This window comes from Camelus ferus, chromosome 2 (genome assembly GCF_009834535.1).
Source record: "Camelus ferus isolate YT-003-E chromosome 2, BCGSAC_Cfer_1.0, whole genome shotgun sequence".
NCBI classification, from domain to species: domain Eukaryota; kingdom Metazoa; phylum Chordata; class Mammalia; order Artiodactyla; family Camelidae; genus Camelus; species Camelus ferus.
In genome coordinates this window covers 7,038,514-7,048,641 of record NC_045697.1, presented here as the reverse complement: position 1 = coordinate 7,048,641, position 10,128 = coordinate 7,038,514, and positions in this window count along the sequence as shown.

Below are 10,128 nucleotides of genomic sequence, written 5' to 3'. Positions count from 1 at the left end.
GAAGCAGCAGAAGCAAAACACATCATTTATGGGTTTGGTCACCTACCTGATGCCAGCTGTTGTGCAGGGAGATTTAGATCCTCCCCGAAATACCAGAAGGCAGCTATTTTTGTCTCCATCGTATAGAAGGAAAATCTGAGGCTCGGGGAGTCCACGTAGTTCTCCAGAAGTGACATAGCTGTAGGTTGATGGAGAGTTTGAATGTTGAATTGGCTGCTCTGAAGTTCACTCTTTCTAGAAGGATGGACACCATATAAGGGCTGGCCTCCTTCACCCTCAGGCTCCATCCTCAACACTTGTTTACAGGAAAGGAGTCTTATTTGTCTGTTTGTTTACCTTTCAAGTGATGGTTTTAGAACTTAATGAGTGGGATGGTCAGGAGTTGCAGGCAGAGGGTTAGAGAGATTTTATTCCACGAGAAGTGGTGTTCCCTCTGTCCTCTGTTTGGGGTACGTGGAGATGCAGACTGCTTCTAAGAGGCTAAGAGAGGAGAATTTCAGGTAGTTAGGTGAATCTTAGGAAGAACTGCCATATTAAATATTGCCTCTGAGAGCTGAGTATATCTCCTTCCAGTAGGAATGTATTATTTCATATATTCATTCTTCCCTCACCATCTAGGTACATAATACTTTCTGGGCATCACACGTTGTGCTGGTCCTTGGGGCACTAAACTGACAAGTTATCCTCCTGTTCCGTCCCTGGGGGACTCACCCTCATGTCTAGGGAAGCAGGGCAGGCAGGCAAAGGAGTTGACAAAGATGAGAATGTCGGAGAAGGCTAGAGAGAGGAGCAAGCGACAATGTCCTAGGTGGAGCTGCAGGGAGAAGAAGGAGCCCGTGATGGAACGTTCCTGAAGTTCCCAGAGGGAGAGGTGCACTGCCTGCCATCCGGATTCAGAGCTGGGCCAACAGCTGGGCAGCAGCCTGAGGACCTGGAGCAAAGTGGGTCCAGCCTGGGTACGTGAAAGATAAAATGTCACCCGGAGTGTGGCTTCCTGTCTCAGAAACCACCTTGTGCTTTCTTTCTTTGAAGCTATTGGCTTCCCATGAACAAGAAAGTTCACACTTGCCAGAGTGGGCATCCCTCTGCTAAGGTGCGGGGCCAGGTTAGAATGTGTGGGTTCCAATCAATTCTATTCGATGTAACTCCTGAAAATCAGCACCAATTCATCTTAAAGCAATTTTTATTGAGCACCTACTAGGACAGGCAGGTATCCACAGAGATCCTTGCACTTAGGAGGCCTTTGAGAATGTATATCCCATCTTAGATGGATGGACTTCATCTCCCCCTAAGTTCCTCCCTCGGGCTCTCCAACCCCTGTGGCTCTGACTGCCTTTCCCTCCCTTGATCTGTACTTCTCTCTTTCTCTCAGACACACACACACACACACACACACACACACACACACACACACACACACACACACACACTCCGCTTTGTTTCTTCTTCCCTCTGGCCTCTTGGTTTCTCACTTTCTTTACCTTCATTATCTCTAAGTGCAGAGCGATGCTGTCCTGGAACCATTCCACTGTGTCTGTAAAGATCCCGGTGCCAGGCAGCTGTCACAGCTCATCTCTGATCACGACACAGGAGAAGCAGTCCTGGGCCCGTGCACAGGGAGTTAACGTTTATGAGAGAATTCTGCCATGCGCTTCAGTCCTCTCCATTAGTTCTTGCCACACCCTGAAGGGAGGGACACAATGACCCTCCCGTGTTGACTGAGGACCCTCCGAGCAGGGATGTAATGAATGAAGTTGATGCACATAAGGACCACCTGGAACTCTGTTAAAAATCCAGTTTTCAGGTCTCTCTTACAGGAATTCTGATTCAGGAGAGAGCAGGAATCTATATTTCACTAACTCCTCCTGTGATTCTGATGACAGGGACCACCACTTGGAAAAAAGAAGTGCTCCACAGCAATAGACCTTGGTGAAAGGGGACTTTGGATTCAGCAGGTTTGGGGTGGGGCCTGAGATTTTGCATTTCTAACGGGGCCCAGGTGATGCCTGGGGAGCTCTGGTCCAGGGGCCACCCTGGGCATAGGAGGGGTCTGTACACGTCTTTATTGTTTTCCTACATTTTGCAGATCTGGAAATCATGGAGGTAAAGCCACTTCTTTAAATGTGCAGAACTAGTAGGTGACAGAGCTGGACTCTGCTTGGACACGCTGTTTTACTATCACAAACGTAGACTCCCCGTGGGACAACCAGGACATGGAAAGAATCAGCCCTTTGGCATTTAGATCATGTGAGAGACACAAGATGAGTTGGAAATCGAGTTTTGAGGTCTTCTGACAGTCCTGCGTCCTCTGCTCTTTCCACTGGACCCGCCAGCCCTGCTGGGTGCACACCATTGCTTGCCGACCACTGCCTTGCTCTGCCCAGAACTGGTCACCATCTCTCTCCGCAGAGACCCCAGGGTCAGAGAAAGCTTATGGCCACAAGAATCCTATGGGCCTGAATTGTAATATCGGTTCTGCCAATTCAAGTCCTACTGGTTTGACATGAATCTTACTAATGAGGAAGTTTTAGTTCATTTCCTTGCATTTCGGTTTCCTTTCCAGAAGGTCATTTTCTGCCTTTCAGAAGAGCTACCGCAGGGTGGGTGTCAGGGAACCCTTAGATCTTACTTCTATGGAGGTGAGAACAGGGGGTGTTGCCCAAGACGGTTACAGAGCATCCCGTGACCCAAGTCTTCTGCTTTGCTTTGCCTCCTGCCCAGCCCGTGTCATTGATGAGCTCTTGCAGTGCAGTGCCCGTGAGGATTAATAGCTGCAAAAGCATTTAGAAAGGCAACAGCACACAGGAAAGCAGGTCCTGGGGTAAAGGCAGCACCACTTCCGTCCTTGTTGCTAACATGGCTCCTCTGCACCTCATACGTGGTACCTGGCACTCAGCTTAAGAGAAGCCCACTGCTGGAGGGCGTGGAGCAGCCCTAGAATGAGGTGAAGAAACATTCCATGACTTCAGGACCTGTCTCCACTGAACTTCTGGGCAAAGGATGAACCGTGCTTGGGGACGTGTGTTACTGTTCAGACACCTGACTGTTAGAATTTGGCCTCTTTCCAGACGTGCTGAAGACTTGCTTCTTTCTGTTCAGATCTGCCCTGTCAGCTCTCCTCGCGGCCGGTGGCCCTGCCTGGAGCTCGGTCCCCAAAGTGCAGCTTCCCTGCCCTGTTCCCAAGGGGCGCTTTCCTCTCTTCGATCTCTTCCTAGACAATCCTCTGGCCCAGGCAAGGATGTTGCCCTGTCCCCCGTCCCAACCTGTGACACACCTGCAAGCCATCTCTCCAGATACAGGGCATGGAGGAGGCTAAGTAGGGAATTACCCTGCAATCTCCTGTGATCTAACATATGCCCGTTGCGGAGTGGTGCTCAGTCCTCTGGATGCTCTCGGGTTTCTCAGATGCAAAGTATGGATGATCACACCAATCCAGTAAGGTAATCGTGGTGATCAAACTATAATTAAAATAATAACTTTGGCTACTGTTTTTTATCTTTTTAAGAGGAGTAGGTAATTAGATTGATTGATTGTTTTGCTTTTTTTTTTTTTTAACAGAGGTACCGGGGATTGAACCCAGGACCTTGTGCGTGCTAAACACACCTTCTTCCACGGAGCTATACCGTCCCACTGTGGGTACTGGGTGCGCAGGTGCGGCGTTAAATGTCATTGAGATTCTCTCCTTGAATCCTAGGAGATATGTCCCATTATATATATACTTACAGATGGGGAAACTAAGGCCTTGGGGGTTAAATAACTCTACATGTGTGTCAGCGATCACCTTTGCCCGCATTTCTCAGGCCATCGCTTTCATTGTACACAGAACAAAAACAAAAGCCCTGCTCCTTAGTGCAGCTTCGTACGAGTCCATACACGGTGCCGACCTAGGCACCGCTCATCTGTCCGACCTTGGCTCTCGACACTTCTCCCTGCTGCTTGGGCCGTGCTGTTCCCATGGCTTGGGACACTGGCTGGTTGTCCCTCGCCCTCCGCTCTCACCTCTGCCCTGGTTACTCATCCTTCAGGGACTGCAGTGGCCTCCTTTCACTTTTTTTTTTTTTTTTTTTTTTTGAGGTGGGAAGCCTTCACATGGTGCTTATGCATGGAATTCCACCCTGACAGAGCGAGTGCTTTTGGCAATGAATTCATGCCCGTTTCCTTGTCTGCCTCCTCCTAGATGGTGAGCTTCATGAGGGCAGGGTCTGCAACTACTGTTTGCCATTTTATTCCCCGTACCTAGTGGGCACTTGCTAAATGCTGGAGTGAGTGAATCCGCCGTTGCTCTTCCTCCTGACCTTGCTCCTGGAGTCTGAGGTTAGACCTCTCTCGAGCCACGTGCTGTGACAACACGACTTATATATGTTTACACTTGGTGCTTTTCTGGAAGCCGGGATCCTACTCATCCTAGCCACTTCCTCCCACGATGTCACGAAACTGGTGCTCCATGAATAGATGCTTATAATTGAATTGAAGAGAATATTACACTTGAAGGGATTATTTAGCATCCCTGAGTATAAGTACCTCTGCTCACAGATAGGGGAGCAGGGACAGAAGTTTGTTGAGTTGATTAGTGTGTTTATACAACTTTGGTAAACACACTGACACGCACGTGGGGAGAGAGAGAGAGAACATCGTAGGCTCTGGTGTCAGACGGGACACATTTCTGGGTCTGCACTCTGATTCTATCACAAACTAGTTTCATTGCCTTGCAGAATATTTTTTTTTTCACTTCACTGAGTCTCAATGTTGCCATCTCAAAACGTGGGCTCATAAGAAGCAACACACCAGGATGCTGTGGGAATTCCACACTGAGAACGTCACTTGAGAGACAGCTCCTGGGAGTCCTTAAAGCCTGCAGCACAGTGCAGGCTCTGCCCGCTCATCAGCCTGGCTGGGCTCAAGTCCCTGCCTGCTCTGCCCCTCACTAACTGGATGATCTCGGACAAGTTCCTGAACCTCCCTGGGCCTCAACTTTCTCATCTGTAAAATGGGGATTATTATAGTCATACCTACTTCGTATGATTATTATGAAAATGAAAGATCTAGTTATCAAAAGTGCTCTCTCTCTGTGTCTCTCTCTCAGGAGAAGTAAACAGGACTTTCCATATCAGAACACTCAGCAGATGTTGGCTGCTGCTGGGAAAAGGAAGGGGCTTCTGGACTTCATTTTATTTATTTATTTTAGATTTTTGGCGGGGAGGAAATTAGGTCTATCTATCTATCTATCTATCTATCTATCTATCTATTTATTTATTGTATGATGCAGATACTGGGTCCTGAACCCAGGACCTCGAGCATGCTAAGCACATGCTCTGCCACTGAGCTGTACCCTCCGCCACTGGACTGTTTTAGACATGGGTCTGGGCATTTGGGCTCTCTGATCACTGAGTGCAGGACTGATTGTCAAATGGCACAGCCCCCTCAGAGACCCGTTTATCCCAGAAGATGTCACTTCACTTTTCCAGCTGACGCTCTGTTACGGTCCTGGGACAGGAGAGGTGACAGATGCACTCTCTCTGAGAGACCGACCGCAGAGGAGCCGCAGTGCGTGGCCAGTGGTGGGGGCCAGTTTGCTCTTTTGTTTGTGGCTGTTGTTGCCAGGTCTGTTTCTAACTCCGTGTGAGGGGGGTTGTTTGTGGAGGAAGCCTTGTGGATCTTGGGAGATGGGCTGCGTGGAGGCAGTGATGCAGCCCAGGGATAAATAGTGCCTTCAAGCTGCTTCCTCCAGGTTGCTCGATCAGAGGCTTATATCAGCACCAGGTGTGCAGAGACCCCATAGGGTCCTAAGTGCTGGTCAGTTTTCCCAGGCATTTTGTCCTCTTGGGAGCCTCCTTCGTGTATCCATGTAGTTATACTTTGATTCATTCAGCAGACCTTTGTTGATAACCTCTTTGTGCTGGGCACTGGGCTGCCATCACAGTAAACAGGCAAGGGCCATCACCCTCAGGGAACTTACAAGCTTCAGGAGAGAATTACAGCACAGTGTAGGAAGGCAGTTGTAACCGCAGAGGGAGGGCTGGGGGAGCACGGATGATGTGCAGGATCAGCCTGGGGAACTGGCTGGAAAAGGCTTCCTGGAGAAGGTGGAAAAGGATGGAATTGGAAACAACTACGCACTCAAGAAGCCAGATGTCACAGTATCACAGGTGGAAGGCTTGGGCGTTACCCACCTTATCTTCTCACGTGATGGATGGAGACAATAAAGGAAGCCAAGTCGGGGAACTCTGCTGCTGTGTTGAAGGCTCTTATCTAAAAACCCCAGTTAGAACTACTTCCCAGGAACCTCAAATGTCAGTGACGCAGAGAAACTTACTGTTTCGCTATGATGTAAATTTGGTTCTTGCATAGTGAATAATCACCAAGCAGAAGTAAGACACGAGAGTGAAAAGGGGAAGGACCATTATGAAAAGAAAATAGACACCAAGCAAGGCCTGTCTTGGCAAAGGAAGACCCGTGCCATCTGTTTAGTGTTAGCAGTGGGAGGTGAGGAATCAGGCAGACTTGAGTACAAAAATGCATTTCTACCAACTCTGTGTCTTATGGGGTTGGACTCTGTAAATCTCAGGGGAATGTAATGCTTCAAAGCATGTGCATTATTGTCATCAGATACCTGGGGTTTCAGGTTGCCAGATTTAGTGAAGAATAATACAAGATACTCAAACTATACAAAGGACTATCCAAACTCAACAATAAGAAAAGAAACAACCCGGTTCAAAAAAAAAAAGGGACAAAGACCTGTACAGACACCTCACCAAAGAAGACACACAAATGACAAATAAGCATATGAAAAGGTGCTCCACATCACAGGTCATCAGGAAAATGCAAATTAAAACGACAACGAGATGCCACTGGACACCTGTTAGAATGGCCAAAATCCAGAGCACTGACAACATCAGACGCTGGTGAGGACGTGGGGCAACAGTACCTTTCATTCATCGCTGAGGGGAATGCGAGCTGGTGCCGCTACTTTGGGAGACAGTTCGGCAGTTTCTCACAAAACTGAACATACTCTTATCATATGATCCAGCAATCTCACTACTTGGTATTTACCGAAAGGATTTGAAAACATCTATCCACACAAAAACCTGCATGCGGATGTTTATAGCAATTTTATTCATGATTGCTGAAACTTCGAAGTCACCAAGATGTCTTTCAGTGGGTGAATGGATAAATAACGGTGCTCCGTCCAGACAGCAGACTGTTGTTCTGTGCTAGAAAGAAATGAGCTATTACGTCATGGAAGATGTGGAGGAAACTTAAATTCTTATTACTAAGTGGCATAAACTAATCTGAAAAGCCTACACGCAGTATGATTCCAACTATGTGACGTTCTGGAAAAGACAAAACTGTGGAGACAGTAAAAAAGATCAGTGGTTGCTGGGGATGGAGCACAGAGGATTTTTAGGGCAGTGAAAACACGAGGTGTGATTGCATAACAATGGATACAAACCACCACACATTTGTCCGGACCCATACAATGCACACCCGAGAATGAACTGTTAGGTAAACCATGAACTTTGGAGAATTGTGATTGGTCAGTGTAGGTCCATAACTTGTAACAAATGCACCACTATGGGGGGGGGGGGACATTGATACCGGGGGAGGCTGTGTTTTTGTAGTGACAGGGGATGTACAGGAACTCTCTGTACATTCCCTCAATTTTGCTGTGCACCTAAAGCTGCTCTAAAAAAAAAAATAAAGCTTGTTGAATATTTTTAAAAATACAAAAAGAAAAAAAGCAGACTCCTGTTAAATTTGACTTTCAGATAAACAACAAAAATGGTTTTAGTCTAAGTATGCATACATGTACTAAAAATAATCAGTGTTTATTTGAAATTCATATTACAACCGAACATTCTATATTTTATCTGGTAATCAGTCCTACCTGGGTTCAAATCCTAGTTTCCCCATTTCTTTATTTTATTTCTGTGAACAGGTACATTCCTTCATCTGTGATCTTAAAGTTGCCATGAGCTCGTGAAACTTTTACTGTAGTCCTTGACACAAACAAGAAAAGTTAGGCACTACCGTTCTTACTACTCACTGAACACGTGTTTTCAAGGGTCTACTGTGTGCCTCATCTCTCAAATGGAGGTGTGCTGTGTCCTTGGGGAATGTTGTAGGGATTAAATGAAACATCGCATGCAGTGTGCCTGGTGCAACGTCTACTCGGTAGATAACTGGCTGGTAGCTGTATCAGCATGTGGGTCCAACTGACCACCTCCCACCTCCGAGGAACCCGGCTTTGCTTTTTTTAATTCTCATTCACCCCAGGGCTAAGGTGAGACAAGCAAGACACCCATCTTGAGAGGAAAATCAGCAGTGCCAAAAGACTCAGAAATAAGACAAATAATATATTTATGTTATTTTAGTATATTTAATCAAATGTTAAAAAAGTCAAAATTAATGCAAACACACATTCTGAACAAAAGACAATTTTTCTTTTAAAATGCAGGCAAGATTCAACCCTACACTTGCAGGACCCAGCTCATTTGATTGACCCTCTTCTGGTCCTGCTAATCACTTAAATGAAGTGACTGAATATTTTTTCTCTGAAAAATGAACTAGATGAGAAAGGCGTCTTCTATTGCTCTTGGTAGAAATAAAGTGAGAAGTTTGGAAGACTGGTGGCTCTTTGTTAGAATATAACATGTCACCAAATTTGGGCTTTTTTTGAGAAAACGTCAGAGGCACAAATGTTTGACTATCTTTATGAGGTAAATGTTATTTGCCATAGTGATTTTACCAAACCTGGGATATTTCTGAAAGTCTTAGAGCTTGTCAGCACTTTCAAACATTAGCAGTACCTCTATTTTTGCACTTCTGTCCACGGATGTAATTTGGCCGGAAGAATGCACTGAGTATAGTTCCTCCCGTGACCGTGAGCACCTCAGGGTCACCCGGTAACCAGCACCAGGCCTGGCATGGAAGAGCAGTCAAGGAATATGAATTAACTCATACAATTTCATAGAAGATGAATGGCCCGAAGTTAATGGTGGGTTGTAAATTAGAAAATTTAGTACTGCTATGAACACTGGGGTGCATAGATAAACAACAAGGTCCTACTGTACAGCACAGGGAACTATATTCAATGTCATGTAGTAACTTATGGTGAAAAAGAATATGAAAACAAATATATGTACGTTCATGTATGAATGAAGCATTATGCTATACACCAGAAGTTGACACAACATTGTAAACTGACTATACTTCAATAAAAAAAAAAAAATATATATATATATATATATATATATATATATATATATATATATATAATTTAGTCCTATGTTCTTCCACACTACTTTTTTCTTTAATATTTTATGATGGCCTAATAAAACATGAAACATGCAGTTATGTATGTTAATACTTTTGTTTTTTTCTTTAATATTTCATGAGGGCCCAATAGGAGTGAGTCACTGTTCCATACACTCAGAGGCCTTGTATAATATAACTTAATCAAATTCTCCCAATTCTATATAATTGCAGAGGAGGACACAGGTTCAAGGAGATCAGTTGATCATCCAAGGTCACAAAGCTGGCGTGTGCAGAGTTAGGCACCAGATGCCACCTGGCCAGACACTGTGACATCATGCTCCAGCACCCTGAGTCCAGAGATGAATGAGATTGTCTTAAAATAAATCCACACTGTATGAGATCTTTATTCATATCTGGCTCATCCCTCATGGCCCAGCTCATACCCATAGAAAGCACCTGTCTTCAAGAGGGCTTCTAGACCACCGTCTGCTCAGAACGACGCTTGCCTTCTGTATAATCAGAACTCACTGACAGCCTATAAATATGGACTTAATAAAAGTTACTGTCTATATTATAATTCTTTTTTCTTAGTTTTGTATCATCAATAATCTTTAGTATCTCAAGGACCAGTCCCATGTCATATCCTTGGACCACGTTTTCTTCTATCCCAGTCCCACATCATAAATTCAGACCACAGGGCAGAGAGTACACATAACGAGGGAATGACTTCAATCTGTAAATGAGATGCTGAGACCCAGGGAAATTAAGCGATTCAAGCAAGGCCACACACCAGCTCACCCATTCATAGACATTATTTATTGAATATTATTATTTGCCAAGCACTACAGGGGGGAAAATAGGCAAAATTAAAAT